At 42.5% G+C, this 25,229-nt stretch overlaps 1 long non-coding RNA gene across 1 annotated transcript in view; it reads left to right on the forward strand.

Annotated features, from left to right (window-relative positions):
- The window catches only part of LOC112543557 (uncharacterized), a 37,325-nt gene extending 14,389 nt beyond the window's left edge, over window positions 1-22,936 (forward strand). Inside the window, exon 3 of the long non-coding RNA XR_003086782.2 lies at window positions 21,976-22,936. This is a non-coding gene — a long non-coding RNA (uncharacterized LOC112543557). The remainder of the gene's footprint in view (window positions 1-21,975) is intronic.
- The last annotated feature ends 2,293 nt before the right edge of the window (window positions 22,937-25,229 follow it).

Genomic DNA, 25,229 nt, shown 5'->3' on the forward strand with positions numbered 1-25,229 from the left:
GGTTAGATACTTACGTGCTGTGCTGAAGCCTTGGGCCTCAGTTAATTACGCTCAGATATTGCTTCTATAGGCTTATAGGGTTGGAAGAGACCTCTGGAGTTATCTAGTCTAACCCTTTGCTCAAAGCAGACCCAACCAATCTAAATCATCCCAGCCAGGGCTTTGTCAAAACCTCTAGGGATGGAGATTCCACCACCTCCCTAGGGAACCCTTTCCAGTGCTTCCCCACCCTCCTAGGGAAATAGTTTTTCCTAAATCCATTCTAGACCTACCCCTCAGCAATGTAGACCTCTGTTCCTAGTTTTGTCATCTGTCACCATTGAGAATAGCCTCTCTGGATCCCCCTTCAGGTAGTTACATGCCACTATCACTCTTCTCTTCTGCAAACTAAGGGTATGTCTACACTACCCTCCTAGTTCGAACTAGGAGGGTAATGTATGCATACCGCACTTGCTAATGAAGCCCGGGATTTGAATTTCCCGGGCTTCATTAGCATAAGCGGGGAGCCGCCATTTTTAAATCCCCGCTGCTTCGAACCCCGTGTAGCGCGGCTACACGGGGCTCGAACTAGGTAGTTCGGACTAGGGTGCCTATTCCGAACTACCGGTACACCTCGTTTCACGAGGAGTAAGGGTAGTTCGGAATAGGACCCTAGTCCGAACTACCTAGTTCGAGCCCCGTGTAGCCGCGCTACACGGGGTTCGAAGCAGCGGGGATTTAAAAATGGCGGCTCCCCGCTTATGCTAATGAAGCCCGGGAAATTCAAATCCCGGGCTTCATTAGCAAGTGCGGTATGCATACATTACCCCGCTAGTTCGAACTAGCGGGGTAGTGTAGACATACCCATAATCAGCCTCATAAGTCATGCCTAAATCATAAGCCCCCTAGTCATTTTTGTTGCCCTCTTCTGGACTCCCTCCAATGTTCACACATCCTTTCTGTAGTGGGGGGACAAAACTGGACACACTACTCCACCTGTGGCATCACCAGTGCCAAATAGAGGGAAATAATCACTTCCCTCTATCTATTGTGACTCGTAGGCATCTGAATTACTGCCGTAAGCCATTCCCATATCTTATTTTATATGTATACCTAGCTGGTACCTATATCCATTTGCTGTCCTTTGGAGGCAATTGGGCCTGTTTCTGGCTGGCTGTTGAATTGAGTAACAGTATTTTACATTGGCCTAACCCTTTCTCTCCATCTCACAACTGGAAAGTTATCAGGTAATGAGCCGTCAGGGTCATTATAATATAGGTGCTGCGCACACACAAATTATATCTGAATATACAAATGCACTGTGAAATATTAGTACCGTGGTGGCCACAGTGATAAATTACTATAAAAATTCCATTTTCTTTTTGTTATTAGCCCCCGTGCCTTGCTTTTATTGCACATATTGCACAGATCATTGTGTTTACAATTAAATTGCATTGTCGGAAGGCAAAACACAAATTTAAAAAAAAAATACCTTTAAGGATGTTTTTCAGTGTAAAAATATCGGTAGCAGAGAGTTGTCATAATAGTTGTCAAATATGGGTATTTCTTTGTGTTTAGAAAGGTTTAATCTATAGTGACACTATAGTTTCTCCTCCATAAAAACAGATTCTGATCTGATTCTTAACATGAGCGAGGAAAAACAAACTGGAATCCTAGTGCAAGTTAAACGACATCCCCCTAAGCACAGTCACAGGGCATAACAACTGGGTAATAACATTCAGATTGCTATTAGCAGACAATACTTTTTGCATTGCACTCTAGAGATTTTTGCATGGAACTGATGTGTTCTGACTGACGCTGCATGAAGAACCACCATCATCTCAGTTATTGTATATAATCTTTAAACTCTCTTGAAAGAGATGTGCCAAATGCTGAAAGTATAAGGCTTTGGGAACCCCTATGAGGCAACACGAGCGATTTTCCTGTTTACCATGAGTAAATCATTGCAAGTAATGCTGTTGCACATAATACTTATACAGGACAGTCTCAGACTCAGGGAAATGTGTCGAGGCATAGAATATGTTGAACTCAAATAGCTTCATCTAAGAGACTGAAGTAGATATTACAAGTGAACTAAAAGCATTAATTTGAATTAATATAGTGGCTTTTCATGGACATTTTTAGCTGTCTAAAAACTAAAACATAAATTTCTGTTAGTCCGTATTACTCTATTTCAGTGAAAGCAAAAAGGAGTCTGGTAGTCCTTTAAAAACTAACAAGTTTATTAGGAAGCTTCAGGGGGTATCCGAGTTAGTCTGTACAGGATACACTTTAAAAACAACAAATGGTCCGGTAGCACTTTAAAGACTAACAAAACATGTAGATGGTATCATGAGCTTTCATGGGCACAGCCCGTTTCTTCAGATGACCAGAGTTTTGAGTTTAGGATGTACAGACCCAATAATAATAATAATAATAAATAAATAGGAGAGAAGGGAAAAGGGGGTGGGAAACAAGGAGCAGAAGATATGAAAGGGAAGATATCAAAGGGAAAAACAAGTCGGCAGAACTGGTAACCTATAAGCACCTGAAAATTGGATAGTTAAAAGAAGCACATAAGGATCATAGGATAGCAATAGATAGGAAGGGTACTAATCCAAGAATCTACATAGACAAAGAGCTGTTGGCACCTTCATTGAATGTTAGGTTGATAATGTCCCCGCCTTCCACTATCTCGATCGAGGAGGTAATCAGTGTGAGAATTGAATTTGTGGATTAATTGTAATTCTAACTCCTCTCTGTGTATTTAGCTTGTAGAATTGGTTTGTGACAAGACAGCCACCTGGAGATCTTTTAAAGAGTGATTAGGTAGATTGAAGTTTCTCCAACAGGTTTCTGTATGTTCCCTTTACATATATCTGATTTGCGTCTATTGATTCTTTCCCGTAGGGACTGTCCAGTTTGTCCAATATATATAGCAGTGGGGCATTGCTGACATTTGATGGCATAGATCAAATTACTGGATGTACAGTTAAATGAGCCTTTGATTGGGTAGCTTATGTTGTTGGCTCCAGTGATGAATTCGCTTGTATAGATATGTGGGCAGAGTTGGCACTGCGGCTGATTGCAGGGCGGGATTCCTGGATGCTTATGACGTGATTGTGTAGCATGGTGACCAGAAAGTTTATTAGGGTATTAAAAGCTTTCGTGAGATTCAACTCACTTCCTCAGATGCTGAAGAGCAAAAGAAAGACGGAGGAGGGGAGGAAAGGATACAGAGATGGGGCTGTGACATCAGTGCTAATTCAATCAGAAAGGTTGTGGTTCAGCTCCAACAGTGATGAGAAAGTGAGGATACCTGAATGGGAAATGACATACTGTCATGCGAGAATCACTCCATTGCATTTCTTTAAACCTTGGTTCAAAGGGTGTGAAATTCGCAAATGAATTCCAGCTCGGCAGTTTCTCTCTGCAGTCTGTCTCTGAAGAGTTTTGTCTGAGTATGGCAAATCAAAAGAGCCTAACGCTAATGATTATTGAAAGCAATATTTGAGCAACACAAATTCAACCAGCTTTGTCATACGCGCAGACAGCCTTGCCAGACCCATGGGCAAAGTTGGGCAGGGAGGGCTTGGCTCCACGCTCCTGGAAGGAGCAAGTCCTCAGGAAGAAGGGGTGGGGCCGGGAGCAACCAGGCCCTGGAGCCTGAGGCATGCCCAGAGCACGCTGTGTGGCATTCCAGAGGTGATTTTAAGAGCCCTGGGCTCTAGGGGGCCCAGAGCAATTGTCCCCTTTGCCCCAGTTGCTATGCCTGTGCTTAAAAGGGTCCATGATTGATAATGGGCATGATATCAGATCTATTGTTATAGAAGAGGGTGACGAAAAGACAACTCAACCTCTTTGTCCTGCTGCAAAAGGATTAAGTGGCTTTGGATGACTTTCACAGACAGGTATTATTCTTCCTGGATATGCAGGAGATGGAGGTGACTGCTTTGGGAGACGTCATGGAAGAAGAAGAAATCCTAGGGATAGACTAGTCTGAACTGATTTTCTTTTTCTGGTGGTGCCTAAAGTCAAAATCCAGAACAATACCTAATATGTGGACTGTATTATAGAGTAATTTGGGAAAAGTGTCCACGCAAGTAGACAGACAGGGAAAGTAAGCATGCCTCTCTTCACCGTGCTTTGTATTCAGTTCTTTTCTTTTGTTTTGCCGAAAAAAAGCAAAATTCAGAAAAGTCCATTTTATTCCCTAAAAGTACTTAAAGCCAGAGCATAGAAATGCAGTCCAATTACTGTCCTGGAACTGTGCATAGGTTTTCCCCAGCTTTGCATAATTACTATTTTCTTCCTCCCCTATCTGCTTTATATCTGCTGATACAGATGTGGAATCAAGGCACGTCTAAACTACACGTTTTTTGTCGAAAGAGGATATGCAAATTTCACGGGAATTTGCATATCGTCTTCCAATCTCCCTTTCGAAAGCCTCGTTTTTTCAGGAAGAGCAGTTTTTTCGAAAAAGTGTTTTTTTTCTGAAAAAAACACGTCCAGACTACTTTCACTTTCGAAAGATTCTCTTTCAAATGTGAGATCGGAGATGTGCATATCCTCTTTCAAAAATTCTATGTAGTCTAGACATAGCCTCAGATACAAATTTTGTATCTACAACACTGCACATTTGCAGATAGCCATGGGTGTGGCTGCAGATATGGATGTGGAGGCAAATTTTTGTATCTGTGCAGAGTTCTATCTGGTCTTAGCGTATCAGATGTGCAAAGTCCTGCATTCCACCTCGATACTTTCTCCATTACATCCACTATATGCTCCATGGGCCAATGCCCCCTTTCAGGTCCTCAACTACTCCTTTCCTACCTGTTCTTCCTTCCCTCATATCTAAAAAATAACCTCAAGCTTCTGACTGCATCTAATAAAATAATGGTTTCGAAACCAGACAACTAACAGGTGATGGAGTGGTAAGATGGGGAAAGGTTGTGGCAGACGTTTGATGTGGGCATGTGACAATGAGGGAGGGAAGTGGAAATGCAAGGGGAAGTGTGACTCTCATTCAGAAATACTCCTCTGCCCCAAACATAGTCTCTGTAAAACTCAGGGCATGGTTCGGGGTGCTCCCAAGGTAAATGGGAGCACCCTGAAGTGATTTGATTGCTTCCATATTGCTGCATAGCGTAAGGCTGTCTACTTTATTAAAATTAGCAGCTATGCCTTGTGATGAAAAAGCCTTTCCCTCCTCTCATTGGAGTTATACAATTCAAAAATCCAGGCTAGAGGCTGCAGCCAGACTTTAATTGAATTGCGTGGCATTCTGAATGATAATGCACTTGTCTTCTCTCTAAATCAGGCATGAAGGAATTATTAAGCAGAAGGATAAACAGAGGGGAAAACGAAAATGAATGTTTCTGGAAAACAAATCAAATCTTTCTCAAATGTATTTGCTGGGCATTTCAGCTCATAGACGTCTGTCTTGGAAAGACTCATTTATGTGACCCTAAACCAAGCCACAAATCTTCATTCCTTAAACTCCATCCCCTGCTGTTTCTAACGGAAGACTATAAACTTGCCCAGTGCATTAAAATCATTACTACTATTAACCTCTGTATAAACAAGTAAGGTAGAAGATGGATTATGGAGGATAAAGCTCATGTTTACACACATTTATCTTCTGTAACTAGACATCTGGGGGTGGAGAAAAACACAAAGATCTAGGCAAGAGAAATTGATTTATGCTCACGTGTTTGCTGTTTGTAATGAGATCAGAAAGTGGATCTGATCAAGTGATAATTTTCTATGTCACTTACAGGTTTTAAGAATGAAAATAGCAATTATTGACATCTTTATATGTCAAAGGTTGTTAAACAAGGTATGCTCAGGGACTTTTATTGCAACAAATACTCATATCACACTGAAAGACCAGTGTTCCAAGTTCAGATTCCAGCTTAATTGTCGTTCACAATTTAGAATTACATTACATGATACATTAACTGCAGTCTCTGCCTAATTTACAGGAACTTCTTTGGGGTAAGGTTATGAAAGAACAAAGATGGTAGATTTGGTTATTGTTCCTTCTTGGAAATGGCAGTCCCTCCAAATTGGTGCTAATTTCGCTAGCAAGTGAAGAGCTCCCCTCTGTTCATTGTACTATATCCGTGGGCAGAGAATTTCAGTGTACAGCTTTGACAGTTCTTTAACCTAGACTTTCACCTGTATATATTTGAACACTTATGAAGTGCCTATGCATGCGCACGCTCTCTCTTTGTTTATATAAATATTTAAAGTAGATAATGGCAGCTGCTGTGATATCATGTCTGGTGTGTTCTCTTAGGATTTCATGGTTGGACTGTACTACCACAGGGCTCATTTTTAGAATATCTTTTCCCTCAGATGGCATTTTATTATAATTCTTCAGTTGTTCCATAAACTTGGAAAAATGGTGGGCCTTTGTACTAAATTAATTCAGTGGAACCAGTCCATTTATCCACATTTACGCTGGAAGAACCACAGGTAGTGTGAGCTGAACTTATTGTTCTGTTTCTGAATTAACATGAACTCCAGGACTTTGCCTAATATCAGGATTGTGTTTCTGGAATAAGCTGAGGAAGGTGCTTCTTCACAGTTACAAAAATAGATGGGGACGTTAAAAATGTGTCATCTTCTCTTTTATGTCCAGTTCTTAATTCTCATTCATGTTTATCTTATTTTATTTTCTTCCCACAGTCTAAGTGTTTTTCACACTGGCTAGCACTTGGGCGGTGAGCTATAAAGTAAATTTTCAGACTGTCTCCTGATGATACAACACTGCTTAGTAATGCTGGGCAAATAAGCCATCTCTTTAAATGGTAAATCATTTCATCAGGGCTGCTAAATTTTACCTGATTTTTATTAGATGCCATATCTGCCCCCTTCCCTATTTAAAAATGAAAAGAAATATTTCACAAAACCTCTGATTTGTCTTTGGATCAATACAAATGTCTGTAAAATGACCTAAACAGAAGATTCCCCCCCAGATAACTGGAATGCTTTTGAAAAATAGGTAGAACTGTTAAATCTCTCTTAAAGCCATTGTGACGTGTCCTACAGTAATCCACAATTCCCCACATATGCAAACTGGATGAATTTGAGGCAAGTGGAAGGTTTTTCTTTAATATTCCCCATAACTAAAATTCACATGTGGAATTCCCATGAAGAAAGTTGAGGGTTTCCACGGAAAGTGTTCCAAAATGGAAACTGAAATGTGAGAAGAGTTGTAGATTACTTTACAATCTGCCACAATGGCTTTAGATGAGATTTGTGGCATGTTGAGGGTTTTTGTCTAATGTGCCCCAGAAATGAGATTCACATGTGAGGAGAGTGAAAGGCATTGTGACACATTCTACAGTAATCCAAAATCCTCTAAACACCTCAATTTCGGTTTTGGAACACTTTCTGTAGAAATTCTCAAATTTCAGTTAAAGCTATTTTGACACGTTCCACAGTAATGCACAACTCTCCTCACGTATGCCTTTCACTTCTGAGGTGCTTTAATCAGAAACCCTCAATTTGGCTCAAACCTTTTTAAAAGAGATTGTGACATGTTCTACTCTAATCTCCATCTCTCCTCACATCTGAATTCAAGCCATTGTGACACATTGTACTGTAATCCACAACTCGCCAAACACATTGATTTCACTTTTGGAACTCTTTTGGTAGAAATTCTCAATTTGCCTCTAATCTCAGTTAAAGATATTTTGACACATTGGACAGTGGGGCACAATTACCCCCCATATGTGACTTTCCCTGCTGGGGCACTAATCAGAAAGCCTCAGTGTGTCTCAAGTCTCTTTGAAAGTAATTGGGACACATTGTACTGTATTGTACAAGTCTCCAAACACCTACGTTTCTGTTTTGGAACACTTTCTGTAGAAACTCTAAACTTGCTACAAATCTCAGTTTAAGCCCATTGTGACACATTGGACTATCCTCATATGTACATTTCGCTTCTGCGGTACTTCACTCAGAAATCCTCAAAAGCTTCTGAAGTCTGGTAGCACTTTATAGACTAACAAAACATGTAGATGGGATCATGAACTTTCATGGGCACAGCCCACTTCTTCATGTTGGACACTATCGTCCAACGTATCAGAATGTCTTTAACTGAGATTTGAGGCAAGTTTGGAGTGTTGTGGATTAATGGAGAATGTGTCACAATAGCGAACGTGTTACAACGTGCCACAGTATCCTTAACAGAGATTTGAGACAAATTGTGCGTTTCTGAATAAAGTGCCCCTGAAGCGAAATGTACCAGTTAGGAGAGCTGTACATTACTGTAAAACGTGTCAAAATATCTTTACCTGCAATTTGAGGCTAGTTGAGAATTTCAGCAGAAAATCTTCTAAAACTGAAACTGAAGTGTCTGAAGTTTTTTGGATTACTGTAAAACGTGTCACAATGGCTTTAACTGAGATCTGAGGTATGCTGAGAGTTTCTACAAATAGTGTCCCAAAAACCAACATTAAGCTGTGAAGTGAGCTGTATATTACAGTAGAATTTTCACAATGGCTTTAAGTGAGATTTGCGGCAAATTGATGATTTCTTATTTAAGTGCTTCAGAAGCAAAAAGCACATGTGAGGAGAGTTATGGATTTCTGTAGTGTGCCACAATGGATTTAATTGAGCGTGGAGGTAAATTGAGGGTTTCTGATTAAAGTGCCCTTGAAGAGAAATGCGCATCTGACAAGAGTTCTGCATTACTGTACAACGTGTCAAAATGACTTTAACTGAGGTTTGAGGCATGTTGATTCCTGTGTAACATGTGACAATGGTTGAACTGAGAATTGTCGCAGAACCAAAATTGATAGATGAGGAGAGTTGGGGATTACTGCAGAACATTTAACAGCACTTCAAATATGATTGTGAAAAGTTCAGTGTTATAGTGGAAAGTGTTTTCAGGACCAAAATTGACATGTGAAGGCAGTTTAGGATTACTGCAGAATGTGTCACAATTGCTTTAACTGAGATTTGAGCTTTTCCACAGAAAGCGTCCTAGAACCAAAACTGACATGTGAGGAGAGTTGTGGGTTGCAGTATAACGTGTCACAAGGACTTTCATTGAGATTTGAGGCAAATTGAGGGTTTCTGCTGAAAGGGTCCATAAAACCGACACTGATATGTGAGGAGAGTTTCACATTAGTGCAAAACTTGTCACAGTGGAGTAAATGAGATTTGGAGAAAGTTCGTAGTTTCTGTCTCAAGTTTTTCAGAGCCCAAAGTGAACTATGAGGACAGTTGAGAGTTGCTTTAGAATGTATCACAATGGCTTTAACTAAGATTTGAAGGAAGTTGAGGGTTTCTCCAGAAAGGGTGTGTCTAGACTACATGCCTCCGTCGACGGAGGCATGTAGATTAGCCAGATCGGCAGAGGGAAATGAAGCCGCGATTAAAATAATCACGGCTTCATTTAAATTTAAATGGCTGCCCCGCTCTGCCGATCAGCTGTTTGTCGGCAGATCAGGGCAGTCTGGACGCGCCGCGCCGACAAAGAAGCCTTTCTTGATCGGCACAGGTATGCCTCGTGAAACCAGGTTTACCTGTGCCGATCAAGAAAGGCTTCTTTGTCGGCGCGTCGTGTCCAGACTGCCCCGATCTGCCGACAAACAGCTGATCGGCAGAGCGGGGCAGCCATTTAAATTTAAATGAAGCCGCGATTATTTTAATCGCGGCTTCATTTCCCTCTGCTGATCTGGCTAATCTACATGCCTCCGTCGACGGAGGCATGTAGTTTAGACATACCCAAAGTGTCCCAAAATCAAAATTGAGATGTGAGGAGAGGGGTTGATTACTACAGAACTTGTCACCATAGAGTCGTGCCCTTATCTGAACTATATGTGATTTATCTATACCAGCAAACCTTTCTATTATAGGATCAGAGTAAACCAGCAAAAAAGTTCTGAGTGGAATAAACTATCCCAGCAAAAGTATTCTACACTAGTGATTTGTTCAGTTTAAACAAAAAAATCTCCTAACAGAAATCATGTCTCTAATAGCCTACATAGACAAAAATATGTAGTGTAGAACTGATCTCACTTCATGAAAGCAAAGCTAGGAGGAAAGCGGCTGGAAAACTATGGTTGTAGAGTAGACTTCATTCTTCCTTTCTCAGGGGTCTCAGTGCTACTGGGTTATACCTGTATAATTTTAGCCCATCATAAAAAGACCTTAAAATAGCCCTTTTACAAAGTCTCTGCATCTACACAGCAGTGTTATTTCCCAATAACAGCTGTTTTTTTCCAAAATAACAATGTGAGCGTCTACACAGCAGTTCCATTACTTTGAAATAAATTCAAAATAACTGATGGCTTATTCCGATTTCTGTAAACCTCATTCCACAAGGAATAACGCCTATTCTGAAATAGCTATTTCAGAATAGCAGTATTGTGGATGCTCCACTGCTGTTATTTCAAAATAGCTCCGTCCTAGGGCCATTCAAACTCCCCAGTGCTTCCTGGGGCTGTAAATTGGGGTAGCACATCCACATTTGGGGAGCTTGCCTCAAACTACTTTCGAGGCTTCCATGTAGTGTAGACATGCTATTTTGAAATAAACTATTTCTCAGTATTTCTTTCAGAATAGATTATTTTGAAATAAGCATGCAATGTAGACATACCCTAGGATAATACAGAAATATGTAAAACTTGCTTTCCTTTGTCTTTAGTTGGAATGCCACTGCTATTCTATATTATATTTTCTGTATGAATACTTTTCTCCTTTCTGACTACATTTCACATTCAATGTCTTTTAACAAGATTGAAAAGTACTATAAGTTTTATCAAGGACTTTTCCTCAAGGGAGAATGAAAGTACATTACATTTAACATGGTGGCTCTGTCTCTTTCCCCCTTCTCTCCCATCCTTCACTGTTTGCTGAAAAACTTGCCTGTTGAAAAGGAGAAATGTCGGCCAGAAATCTCCGATTTGTCACAAACTGAAATTAAGTACTTGAGCAATGAAAGCAGAACATTGGAAGTCTTTGAATTTTGCCTTCCTAATGGTGAGTCTTTAAAAGCCCTATAACTATTCACAGAGAAAGAAGTTTAAGAAAATGTCATACAAACTCAGTCATTGGCTTGGCTGTCAAATTGCTATTGTGATCCTCTCACAGTACACAAGAGCAAGGAAGCAGAAGGACTGAGGGCCAATAGTTGCAAAAAGGAAGGAAATAGTTGCAGTTCTGTGGCAAGACGCACTGTTGACACTAATTTCTCTCACAGGGTTCTCCACACTTCTGAAAATAAGGATTTGCAAAAGAAACAGCTGAGGAGGCAGTGAAGAACCAGCTAGCAATGATGAGCCATCCCAGGGGTTGGGAATTCTGCTTTAAAAGCCCATGGTTTTGTGAACCCTAATACTGTGTTAGAGCTGAGACGAACTCTTTCAAGGGGGACAGCCAATGGCTAAGGCTGTTTTGAGAGCAGTAATATATAGAAAAGCAAAGCCAAGGCATTACTATCATAGAATCATATAGAATCATAGAATACTAGGGCTGGCAGGGACCTTGAGAGGTCATCGAGTCCAGTCTAACCTACTCTTAAATATCTCTAGAAATGGAGATTCCACAACCTCTCAAGGCAATTTATTCCAGTGTTTAACCACGCTGACAGTTAGGAACTTTTTCCTAATGGCCAACCTAAATCTCCCTTGCTGCGGTTTAACCCCATTTCTTCTTGTTCTATCCTTAGAGGCCAGGAAGAACAATTTTTCTTCTTCTTCCTTGTGACACCCTTTTTAGATACCTGAAAACTGCTATCATGTCCCCTCTCAATCTTCTCTTTTCCAAACTAAACAGGCCCAATTCTTTCAGTCTTCCTTCATAGGTCATGTTCTCTAGACCTTTAATCATGCTTGTTGCTCTTCTCTGGACCTTCTCCAATTTCTCCACATCTTTCTTGAAATGTGGTGCCCAAACTGGACACAATATTCCAACTGAGGCCTAATCAGCGCAGAGTAGAGCGGAAGAATGACTTCTCGTGTCTTGCTCACAACACACCTCTTAATGCATCCTAGAATCATGTTTGCCTAACTGGAGAGTTAGGTTGGTGTACACTTTAATCTGCATAGTCACTTATGAAGAGATCTTCAAGTTGCTGTTCTGTTACAGACCAATTCCGCAAGCCAAATACACAGGGAAGGGTTGGAACTACAATTTAGTCACATGTTTAATTCTCATGCAAATGGTTTGAATCGAGACACCGGATGGCTGGGACATTATCAACCTACCAAACAATGCGGGTGGCAATGGTTCTTCGTCTGTGTAGATTCTGGTGTTAGTATTCTTCCTCTCTAAGGCTGTGTCTAGACTACATGCCTCTGTCGGCAGAGGCATGTAGATTAGACAGATCAGCAAAGGCAAATGAAACCGCGATTTAAATGATCGCGGCTTCATTTACATTTACATGGCTGCCGCGCTGAGCCGACAAACAGCTGATCAGCTGTTTGTCGGCTCGCCGCTAGTCTGGACGTTTCCCCTGTCGACATCAAAGCCCTTTGTCGGCAGCCCCGTTATTCCTCGTGGAATGAGGTTTACCGGGGCTGCCGACAAAGGGCTTTGATGTCGACAGGGGGAACGTCCAGACTAGCGGCGAGCCGACAAACAGCTAATCAGCTGTTTGTCGGCTCAGCGCGGCAGCCATGTAAATGTAAATGAAGTCGCGATCATTTAAATCGCGGCTTCATTTACCTTTGCTGAACAAACAAATCTACATGCCTCTGCCGACAGAGGCATGTAGTGTAGACGTACCCCATATGCTAACTAACGGTCCTTTAACTATCCAGTCTTTAGGTATTTAGAGACTATCAATTTTGCTTGTTACATACAGCTCGGTTTTCCCTTTGATATTTATAAACCCACTGCCTCATTTTGTTCCCCTCCCTCTTCCATTTTTTTCCTCTGCCTTCCCTCTCTGCTCCCCTATTTAATTTTGGCTGTGGACATCCAACACTCCGGTCATCTGAAGAATTGGGCTGTGCCTACAAAAGTTCATGATACCATCTACATGTTTTGTTAGTCTTTAAAGTGCTACCAGACTATTTGTTGTTTTTTAAGTTTATGGAAAGAGAAATGTTACAGGAGGGTAGAAAGCAATTCGACCTACTTTACTGCAGTTTACCAGTCTAAGACAGAACAAATGTATTTCTTCCTGATGTCTGCATTTACTTGTATTTAATACCCAAGTTCACTCGTTAATCAGTTTGCAGAAAGTGCCTTCTAGTCATAACATTACGTCCGTCATACTACGAAATATTCATACAGCGTTTTCATGCTTAGGCGCTCTAGAAAACAGCAGTTACAGCTGAGGAAAGAGAGACGATAGAATGACTAATGCTGTGTCGGAGGGAGATAGCATGGAGAATAGAAGTCATGGCTTTTCCTTCTATCACATTTCAGCTCTCGCTGATGTAGTGCTGTTGTAAACACAGAGGTGTCCAATCCTGTTGGCTGAATTCTATTAAAGAACAGCTAAAATAATGATTAAACACAGTTCTAAAAATGGTTGAAAGGCCAACCTAGATAGCTAATAACAAGAACATGAGTGGAGGGAAAAAAGATTAACGTACTTGGAGTTTTCCCTTAGTGTGCATGAAAGTCAGTACAAAGGCACTAATAACCTCTTCAAGCACAGTATACTTTCCCTTTGGGACAATAGTTCAAGGCCAGAAAGAGGATTTTTATATTGTATAGGGACATTAGCTCTTTTATTATGAAAACTAACAATTTCAGCTCTTTCATGCAAGACTAACCACCTTAATTTACCTGTGGGCTTGCACCTAAGTTAGGGTAATTTAGAAGTACCAGGAAAATACACTTCAAGGCCTCCATCTAAAGGCTCCCCGTTTTCACTTTATGTTCTTCATAACATAGGAATAGGAAATAAAGGATTTCTTTACCGTTTAGGCAGCTTGCCAAAACATATTTTAAAAACATGTACAAATTAATCTCATGTGGAAAATTCATTCAGCAGCCTCAAAAGCCAAATGAGTGGTAATTATTTTGAACACAATGTGGTGGCAATCAGGCAAGATTTGATCATGCTTTTAAATGTATGCCTAAATTTTTAAGAAGTAAGATAATTATGAATTATGAAAATAACTCTGACAATGCCACGGCAAAGCTGCTGCTTGTGAATCAAGAGGGCCATTCTTCAAGTAGAGAGGGAGGCGTTTCAGCACCTGCGTGGGAAAAATCAGACGTAGTCACTGAGTACTTGACTAATCTTTTTTTTGTTTCGTGTATCATATAATACTAGAGGATGACTTGTAAATATTAGAAAGGTTTTCCTATTTCTACATTTCAACTATGCTAGCCTTCTCTAGCTACACAAATCACTGAAGCTTATTTACTCACTCTCTTTTTTCATCCTCCCCTCCATTTTTTTTCGTATCCCTCCGCCCTCCTCCTTCCCTTATTTATTCTTGGATCAGGACTTCCAACACTCCAGTCATCTGAAGAAGTGGGTTGTGCCCACGAAAGCTCATGATACCATCTACATGTTTGGTTAGTCTTTAAGGTGCTACTAGACTATTAGTCTGTAACAGGAAAAACTTAAAAAACAACAAACTCAGCCACCCCTCTGAAGCTTTTGAATATTCTCTTCAGTTCATATTCACATTTGTAAAATTATTCAATCACAAGCAAAATATGAGTCATTGGCGTAAAACTGTAACCAAAAAATGCAAATGTAACTCTGGGGGTGTGTCTAGACTACATGGCTCCGTCGACAGAGCCATGTAGATGAGGCAGGACAACAAAAATAATTGCTGCTTCATTTAAATCAAAATGGCCACCACGCTGCACCGATCAACTGTTTGTTGGCACAGCCTGGCAGTCTAGACAGGGATCTGCCAACCCCAGAACCCTTCGTCGGCAGATCCTTTGTGCCTCATGAAACGAGGCTTAAATCGCCGCTTCATTTCCCTTTTCCGAATAAACTAAGCTACATGGCTCTGTCGACGGAGCCATGTAGTTTAGACGTACCCTGGGATATATTAGTGTTGTACACAAGCTATGAGATGTAATTCTTCAGCGTTACTATTTGCTGATTTGGCCTCAACTGGAGTATTGTGTCCAGTCCTAGGAACTATATTTCAGGAAAGATGTGGACACATTCACAAAAGTCCAGAGAAGAGCATCTAAATGATTCAAAGTTTAGAGAACATGACCTGTAAGCAATGATCCCTCTAATCTTTTCCATCCTTGTGTGGAATATGTTTTTATGTGCCCTGAGGCGGCTGCAAATATTCACAATGAGTAAAACCCAAAAAACGTAGCTTTGGGTGCTCTGCTCTCAATTGGCCAGGATTTGACTCTCTCCTGTGCGTCTGCACAAGGGCATTGCCTCCAGGGAACACAGCCTGTGATAGAAGATTGAGAGGGAACATAACAGTTTTCAAATACATAAAGTTTGTTTCAAAGAGACGGGAGAAATGTTGTTCTCATTAACTTCTGAGGATCGGAGAAAAGGCCGTGGGTTTCAACTGCAGCAAGGGCCATTTAAGTTGGACTTTAGGAAAATCTTCTGAACTGTCAGAGCGGTTAAGCCTTTAGAGACATTTTGGAATCACCTTCCTTGGAGATTTGTTTTTTAAAGAGAAAGCCAGGAAAAAAAAACCTGTCAGGGATGGCCTTCATAATACTTCATACTTGGTATGTTTACACAGCAAAGTTATTTCGAAATAACAGCCGTTATTTCGAAATAACTATCCTAGCATCTACACAGCCATTCCATTATTTCGAAATTAAATCAAAATAGCAGAGGGCTAATTTTGAATTTGGTAAACCTCATTCCACGAGGAATAACGCCAATTTCGAAATTGCTATTTCAAAATAAGTGCTTATTTCGAAATAGGGGGCCTCCAGCCTTCCCAGGGTGCCCTGGTGGCCACTCTGGCCTCAACCAAGAACACTCCTCTCCCCGGAGCCCGTAAATGGGTAGACTCTGGCCACAGTGCCTGTGTCAGCTCCAAGCCTGCCAGCCCAGAGCCAGCAGTAATTGCCCCTGACCCAGTGGCCCCAAAACATGAGCCAGCAAGCCACTGGCAGCCAGCCCTCCACCACTTCCCAGGAGCAGTCTGCCAGCTCCCAGAGCCTACCAGGGCCCGGAGAAGGTGGGCACCTTCCTGGTCCAGGGTGGAGATCATGGACCTTATTCAGATTTGGGGGGAATTCCCCCAATGTCCATGATCTCTGCACTAGATGGAGGAATGCGGCCATCTTTGGCAGGATAGCTGCCAGCCTGGCCACCAAAAGCCATATGCAAACCCAGGAGCAGGTTTGCATGAAAATCAAGTTGGTCCAGCGAGACCCCCAACCCTGAGCCCTGAGCTTCCCCTCCCCCTTCTTCCCCTTGCTTCCCCCTTCCAGCTCCCTCCTCCCAGGTTTCCCCCTCCCCTCTTCCACCTTCTCCTCTCTCACCTCCATTCCCCAGTCTCACCAGAGTTTCATTCCCTACCCCCAGTTTTGTTAAATAAAGAAAGTTTGTGTTTGTGAAAATACGTGTATTTTATTTTACATCAGGAAGGAGGGTTAGGGAGGAGTAAGTGGAAGGATGTGAGGGAGGAATGAGGCACAAGCCCCCAGTGGGGCAGACCAGGGAGGCTCTTAGTATCCAGGAGGCCCTGCGGGAGAGCTTCCACCCTGAGGAGCACTGACAGCGCCCTGATGGACCTACTGGATGGTAGCCTGCAGAAAGTGCAGCCAGGCTCACATGTCCAAGAGAAGCACCAGAGTGCCCAGGGGCAGCTCCGGCTCCATGTTGCAGAGTGCTGTGATGTACCGAGTGAGGGCAACCAGAGCACACAGACAAAATGCTTTGCGGTCCCTCATGAGGTAGGCAAGCAAGCAGGGAAACCTGAGAACTAGCTGTCCAGGGGGGTCCCTTTAAGCACAGGCCTCAGATAGCCTCAGGCAGCAACCACACAAAGTGACTCCTGACCTGATGCCCTGCTGGACCTGTTTCTGGCCGGCTTTAAATGCGTGAGTGTGGACACACTATTTTGAAATGCATTTTGTGTATAGACGCGTTATTTCAAAATAAGCTATTTCAAAATAACTATTTCAAAATTAGATATTTCGAAATAACGCTGTTGTGTAGACATACCCCCTGCCTTGACTAGATGACCTCTCAAAATCCCTTCCAGTCCTATGATTCTATCCCATTTTTGTTGCTTTTTTTGGGTCTTCAAACTAAGCTCATCTACACATATCTGAGGGAATGGGTTCATTTTTCAAGGGTAAAGCTTGAAAAGCTTTGAAGCAATATCAACTTTTACTCTTCATGCACTTGGCAAATATTACTATTATCACTCTTTTCTCCCTCCCCATCTTGCCCCAGCAGTCAAGGCAGCAGAAAAGAATGGGGTTCACATCAGGTCAGCTAGAATAAACAAATGAAACTCTAGCAAAGCGGAGAAGGCATGTTTGCCCCGTAAAATAAAAACAAGTCTCAGAGTGATCATCTATATGCCGTGGTATTGTAGCAGAGTCAGTTCCACAATATTATAGAGTAAAGGTGGGTGAACTGGGTCTTTCATTGGGCCAACTTCTGTTGGTGAGACAGATGCTAGTTTGGATTTTTAGGTATGGGTTTGTGTTCTATGGTTTCCCCCTCCCTCCATGTGTCGTTATTCTCATAAGGATCTTGCACAAAAGGAGGGTTTTGTGCAAAGCGGAAGCGACTACACTGCTTCTTTTTGCGCAAAAACCCCTTGTGCAAAAAGAATCGGCAGCAAATATGCCAATGACATCGCGACTCCTGCTAATGAGTCCCTCATTAGCATATTTCCTGCCGCAAAAACTTGCAGTGTAGACAAATGGTGTTCACTTTCAGAAGGGACGTGGCTTTTCTCCAGCTTTTCTCATTCATCAAAGAGAAACACCCGAGGGATGGAAAATACCTGGCTCACAATGAGAAACGTAAGCGATGACTTAATCAGCGTCTAAAGTACGTACCAGTGTACAAGCTTCCTTGATGTCTGCACGTTGCTCTGTACATTCGCCACTGTGGTTAGTACTTGGAGTTTTCCTTGAGCATGCATGAAAGTCGGTACAAAGGTGCCAATAAACTAAATGGAGTCCGTGACACCAAATCATTCCTGGTGTAGCCTGACTGACCTAGTGGGGTAGAGTGTCCTCCACGCGCCTAATACGGTATCCTTGCTCTGTGTTCTGGAGCACTGGGTCCTGTCAGAGACAGGCTGTTGGACTAGATGACACTCAGGTGCTTCTGTAAGAGCTGAGAAAAATGGTTAGGGTTTGGGTAAGAAAGGCAGGGCTGGCAACAGACTCAGCTACACCTCGGACCATGTGGGGGAAGCTCAGCTCCAGGCTCTCCAGAAGGTGGGGACTCAGGTGGAAGGGGCTATTCTCCCTCACCCAGCCCTCAGTGCTGCCCGGATGACATCGCGCAGGGCTCCAGCACTGATTTAAGGTACCCGGAGCTCTGCCCCCTGCTGCTGCCATGGTATCACTTGTGGAGGCTGGAGTCCTGGCCCTAGTAAATCAACCATCCCTTTTGCTCCACCCCCATTGGTTGGATTGGAGTCAGTGGTGTGCTGTCATTTTAAATTATTGTTAGCATCCAGCACAAATTGTTAAAAAAAAACCAAGGGGGGAGGGGTGCGTGGTGAGAAAGAGGGGTTGCCTCCTGGCTAAGTACCTGATTAGTACTCAAAAATAATGACAACAATTATAACAAAAAATTTCCGTGTGATCTTGGGCAAGTCACTTAACCTCTTTGTACCTCAGTTTCTCTTCTGTAAAATACTGCTTTTCTCCTGCCTCTTTGGCTATAAGGCTGTACACTCTTTGGGGGCAGGGACTATAAAGATGTACAGCACCTAGCACAATGGGATTCATTCTGCTGGAGTATACCTAATCGTGTGTGTGTATGTGTGTGTGTGTACACCATGCACCCTGATTAGAAATGCAGGTTTTACTTAGGACTTGATAGACAGGATCTTTGGTCCTTTAGTCCAATGTTTCTCAAGCAGTGGTACGAGTACCCTTAGAGAAGGCTGGGGAGGCGGGTATGTCAACACAATGGAAATTTGGAGAAAACTGACTTTTTGTTTTAAGTTTTGCAGCACTTTATTATTTTTGTACTTTTTACACCCAAAAATTTCATCGCCCGCCCGGCTACAATTAAGTTGTTTAAACAAAGGTGTGGCAATGGTAGAAAACAATTGTGTGTGTCTGAAAACTGCAGGTACTGGGGGTACTTATAATATTTTTAAAGGGGTACTTTATAAAAAAAAAAGGTTGAGAAACACTGCTTTAGTTCAGTGTTCTATCTCTGATGATAGGCAGTACCAGATGTTTCAGAGGACTGTGTCAGCACTGCTTGTTACTCACTCAGCGTCTTACTACTAACACATATTTGAATAATTTAATGGAAGGATACAATTGCTGGACCTATAGGCCGATCGAGAGTGAAAGATATGATTATTTAATGAAATCCCATTTAGTTCTCAAGGAAGCTTCAGCATAAGGACCAGAAAGGCCAGGGACAGGCTGTAACAGCTTGTGCACTCACTGGGTTTGAAAACGGCCCATGTTTTACCCTCACAGACGAGATGAAAATATCCTGGCTTGCTGTGCCATGAAACCTGGGTTGGGCAATAATTTTTGCAGTGTGGCCACTGAGTGAATGTTGTTATGTGGTCATGGGCTGGCTCCACCCCCAGAAGGGGAGGGGCTTGGGGAAGAAGGGGCGGGGCTGGAGACTAGTTATTACTAGTTGTCAATGATATAGCTGCTCTGGGCCCTGCCATGGTAGCTCTGTGACTGGGAAACAGGTGCCATTTAAATTCTGCTGTCTGAGCCACTGCCTGGGAATTCGGTGTCAGGGCAGCAGGATGCAATCCGCAGGCCGGATCGAAGTGACAGGCAAGCCGGATCCAGCTCCTGAGCCGCATTTTACCCAACCTGGCATGAAACACTCTGTTGTCCTATTTCAGGGAGTTTTCATCGCTTTACAACTCTTTTTAAAAACATACAGCTCAAAGGCTACGTCTAGACGGCAGGCTTCTTTCGAAAGAAGGTTTCTGTGGAAGAGATCTTCCAAAAAAGCCTCTTCCAAAAGAGCGCGTCCACACACAGAAGCACATTGAAAAAGCGATCTGTTTTTGCGAAAGAGAGCAACCAGACTGACTGGACGCTCTCTCACATAAAGGGCCGCCCGCAATCACTTCAGCCAGAGCTTTAGGTCACCGGTTGCTTCCAAGTGCTGGTGCCGGAGCTTTGCAGAGACACGCGCTTAACGGGGCCCCCCTGGAGAAGTCGTTTCTCTGTGTCTGCTGCCTTCTTGCTACCTCTTCGAGAGACAGCAAAGCTCTCGCAGTGTCTGCTGTGGTTGCCCCGCTTTTTTGGACACCACAGCTTTTCTCTAGGTGCCATGGAGCTGGAGCTGCCCCTGGGCATGGGATGGCCCCACACAGCCAGGCTGCAGTTTCTATAGCACTTTGTGCCAGCTGCTTTCCTGGTCTTGACCGAGCTGGACCCCAAGCTCATTCTGGGGACCCCTCTCTCTGGCAACCCCACCCCACAGTGGAGAGGTGTTTTTGGAGGCTGGACACCAGTTCCGACTGGTGGGATCGACTGGTCATGGAGCAGAGGGACGATCAGCAGTGGTTCTAAAACTTCCACATGCGGAAGGCCACCTTCTTGGAGCTATGTGCCTGGCACCCTCTCCCGCCATCCCCCTGGAGAAGCAGGTCACAATCGCCACCAGGAAGCTCACCACCCCCGACAGCTACCAGTCAGTGGGCAACCAGTTTGGCTTGGGGAAGTCCACCATTGGGGCCCTCGTCATGGAGGTAACGCATTCTGTAGTTGTAGACATACCCAAAGATGCCCTTTCTTTCTGTCTCAGGGGGAGCTGTGTTAGTCTGTGACTTTAAACACAAATCGTTCTGTGGCACCTTAGAGACGAATAAGCTCATCTAAAGTGGGTTGTGCCCATGACAGCTTATGATCCTATATATATTTTTGTTAGTCTCTAAGGGTATATCTACACTAGCCCTCTAGTTCGAACTAGGGAGGCTAATGTAGGCATTCGAAGTTGCAAATGAAGCCCGGGATTTAAATATCTCAGGCTTCATTTGCATCTTCCCAGGCACCGGCATTTTTAAATGTCCCTTAGTCCGAACTCCATGCCGCGTGTAGCCACGGGCACGGAGTTTGGACTAAGGGACATTTAAAAATGGCAGCGCCCGGGAACATGCAAATGAAGCCCAGGATATTTAAATCCCGGGCTTCATTTGCAACTTTGAATGCCTACATTAGCCTCACTAGTTCGAACTAGGGGGCTAGTGTAGACATACCCTAAGGTATTATAGGACTACACTTTCTTTCTGGGGAACAGGCTGAAATTCCTGGTAGGGTTCCCATGGAATAGCTTGCCAGCCTAACGCAGCAGGGTCTACCAAAATAAGTGATGCATAGAAACAAACATTACCACATGATGGGGCATTTACAGCACATGTGTCTCAAAGGCTATAATTTTGAGACAGTGAATGCAACCCGTGTCTTATTTGACAACTGCAGATGGGTTGTCACTAGCTGCGGGTGACTTTGATTGACAACTTTATGACGTACATTAACAAATTTAGCCAATAAATTACCCACAGGATTTATTGGGTGGATAAATTGGCCTCGCAGAAATACACTGCAGGTGGAGTGAAAGTCATGATTTTTTTCATTCAAAATCTTGGGGTTTTTGAAGCTTTTTTTGTAAGAAAAAAAAGGTGGTCTTTTTGCTGGCAATTGGTAAGTTGCACACATTTTGGTTTTGAAAATGTTCAGTTTTTTAAAAAAAACTGAAATAAAAAATGTCAGTTTCAAAATGTTTTGAATTTTTGGTTGTAGTGTGAGGTTTTGTTTGCTGCTTGTTTTTTTCTACGTTTATCCCCATTGATCTTTTTCCCCCTTGAATGCAATAGAGTGAATGACCTTTCTTTTTTTTTTTTCTTTTGCTTGTTTGTAACACTTTAGAACAGTGATAGAATGCTATTAGGAAAACAGAATCACACTTCAGCAGCCCAGCTGACCATGGATGTTCAGGGTTACCAATGAGTTCCAGCATGGAGCATGCAGGAGATCCTGGATCTGATTGCTGTGTGTAGGCAGAACTCCAAAGCAGCAGAAAAAAAGCTGATATCTATGCCAAAATCACAAATGCAAATGAAGATCTCTTCTGCAAAAAGCTTCTTGTGCAGAAACCCTGCAATGTAGACAAAGCCGTAGGTACCCATGAGGGCTGTACTTTGCAAGCATTCAATCACACGTGTTTTCTAAGTGGAAGCCAAGGAACAAGAACCCCAACCCGATCCTTGCCTTACCTGCCACCCAACCGAGCCCAGCTGCCCCATGCTGTGCCGTGTGTACTCACCTGGTAGGCACTTAAAACGATAACTTTGGCCTGCCACATAACACATGCTTTTTGGGCAGCACAGTGCATTGTAAAAGAGTGAACCTTCTGTGTTTCGCAAGGTATCTTCTCTAAAGTCTAATTCTGTAGCTTTTTCCCCCACCACAGTGACAACAATGACTCTGTTGCCTGCTCCCTAAGATCTCCCAGCACTTTGGTTATCACCGATCAGAAAGCAAAAACATGCATGAGATGAATTGTTTAATGAGCAAATGCAAGCCACCCACAATGACCAAGCAGACCTGAACAAGTGGAGGAATGATATTACAGCTCAGATGCACCAAATATGAGGAGCGGAAAACACGTAGGGGGCGAGAGGAGATCTGGAGGCTAGGGAAGGTGCAAACAGGAAAAACATTTGGAGCAGAGTCCCCCTGCACCCTGGAATAAATCAGCTTTCCTCTTCACCACGTTCCCTGGCCTCCTTTCTCCAGGGCACCCTAGAATTCAGAGCGGGGGAAGGGTGTCGTCACGGGCAGTCTTTCACTCAACCCCTTTCAATATGCTCCATTTATTGCCCTGGTGTCTGACCACTCATAATGAGCAGCTAGGTGAGCCTATCCCCTCCCCTCCTGGAAATGGCACCCTTAACCCCGCCTACACTCACACCTGAATCCTCTCCCTGAATCCTGCACCCCCACATCCACACTACTCAGACCCTCCCATACCCACAGCCCCGTGTCCTGAATCCAGAGAGGACATTCACCTTCCACTTTAAAAGAGGTTAAAGGGGGAGTTCGAAAAAGTGTTCCATTTCAAACCCTGCACAAAGAACATAACGTCGCACTGTTTCACAGATTTTTCATATGGAGAGTTGCTATCCCAAGCTGTACTCCCTTATCCTGTAACATTCCCAGTGAAGGAAGTAATTACTCATGTGTGTGTCCGATGTCATCTCCTCCAAAAATAATGTTCCATTGAAATCTAATTTCCATACTGCAAGGAAGATAAAACGTTATTTGTTGGAAGAAAGTTTTGATTCTATGTCTTGGGAACATCTCCTTGAATTTTTATACACACAGCAACAGTAAATTCAACATGATGTCTCCATGTTTCAAAATTCCTATTACATAAGCATTTATCTCTGAACTGTAGTTTCTGAAGTGTCAAGTGCTCTGTTAAGTAAAAACAAGCATAATGTTGAAGACAATATCTTTAAAAAATCATACACACAAAATACCTCTCCATAATATATTCAAAGTGGCAGAGAATGCTTTGATTAAGGGAAGAGAAGCCAAGGAACTTGCAAGGATAATTCATGTTTCACTGCTAATAGTCAAGGCTCCAAGTCAAGTCCTGTTAGTTTTTTTTATTTCTTGTTTTAATTTAAACAGCTCTGCATTTCACAGAATATATATCCAAACTGGTTCTGCTACTTTAGACTAAATGTGTGAAAATGCTGAATGACAGAATTACCTAAGGGTAATAAATCTGCCAAGTGTTTTGTTAAACAGCCATTGAGTTTAAAACACATCTCAGAGTACTAGAATAACAATAGGCTACTGTACTATATAGCGCATTAATTATATAGTTGACAAGAAAATTACCCTTCAAATCAACATTAGTAAAAACTTTACTAAATCTGTTTTGCTCTATCATTAAATATATTGTCATCCAGAGGTTTTACCGGCCTTTCTTCACAATTACGATTTAAGCAGCATGGCGATTAAATGTTTAAGCCTGATTACTTTGGTACATCACTTAATATAGTTGCCATCTTCCTAAATTTTACTATAACAACTAAATACTTTGAGGAGCTGCCTTTTTAGTAGTTCTGGCTTTTTTAGTATTGAATTTTGGTAAACATTAAGGCTATGTCTACACTGGCATGATTTCCTAAAATGTTTTTAACGGAAAACTTTTCCGTTAAAAGCATTTTCAGAAAAGCGCATCTAGATTGGCAGGATGCTTTTCTGCAAAAGCACTTTTTGTGGAAAAGCGTCCGTAGCCAATCTAGACGCGGTTTTCCGCAAAAAAGCCCCGATCGCCTAGTTTTTCCGGAAAAGCACTGATGATTTTACATGAGATCGTCAGTGCTTTTCCGGAAATTCAAGTGGCCAGTGTAGACAGCTGGCAAGCTTTTCCGCAAAAGCAGATGATTTTGCAGAAAAACTTGCCAGTCTAGACACAACCTAATAGTTGTTTGAATGTGTCACATGACTACACAGCGGCGCTAGCTCGAAATAAGCTACACAATTTGAGCTATGCAAATTGTGTAGTTTATTTTGCATTTATTTCAAAAATAACCCGCTATTCCAAAACGTCCCTTACTGCTCATGGAATGAGGTTTATGGGGACATCAGAATAGCAAGCCCGCTATATTTCGATATAATAGGCTTGCTGTGAAGATGCAGGACAGCTATTTTGGGATGCTCTGGTATCCCAAAATAGCATTACAGTGTAGATGTAATATCTGCTCTTACAGATAGCTGATAACCAGTCTGAAGGAGAAGCATCAGTATTTGAAAAACTCTCCCACACAAGTGAAATGACAAGGTATGCCACGTCTCGAAGGCAACACAAAGATATTGCAGATTAATTTGGGAAGAAAGAACAGTGTGAATAAATGCTGGTAGGCTGTGAACAAAATGAATGGATTCTATCTATATGTGGCAAACTAAAAATTCAGTGCATGAACAAATAAAGAAACAGTTATTTGACAGCAAGCTCTGTAGCTAATTAGTTCAATGACTAGGAAAGGCTCTCAAAACTAACAACTCACCCAATACTTCTTCACCCAAAAGATATGATGACCTACCTTTGCTGAATACATATTATTTTTCATCTCCCACATCGATGTTAACAGGCCGAGCCCTGC

This window comes from Pelodiscus sinensis, chromosome 21 (assembly GCF_049634645.1).
Source record: "Pelodiscus sinensis isolate JC-2024 chromosome 21, ASM4963464v1, whole genome shotgun sequence".
In the NCBI taxonomy this organism is placed as follows: domain Eukaryota; kingdom Metazoa; phylum Chordata; order Testudines; family Trionychidae; genus Pelodiscus; species Pelodiscus sinensis.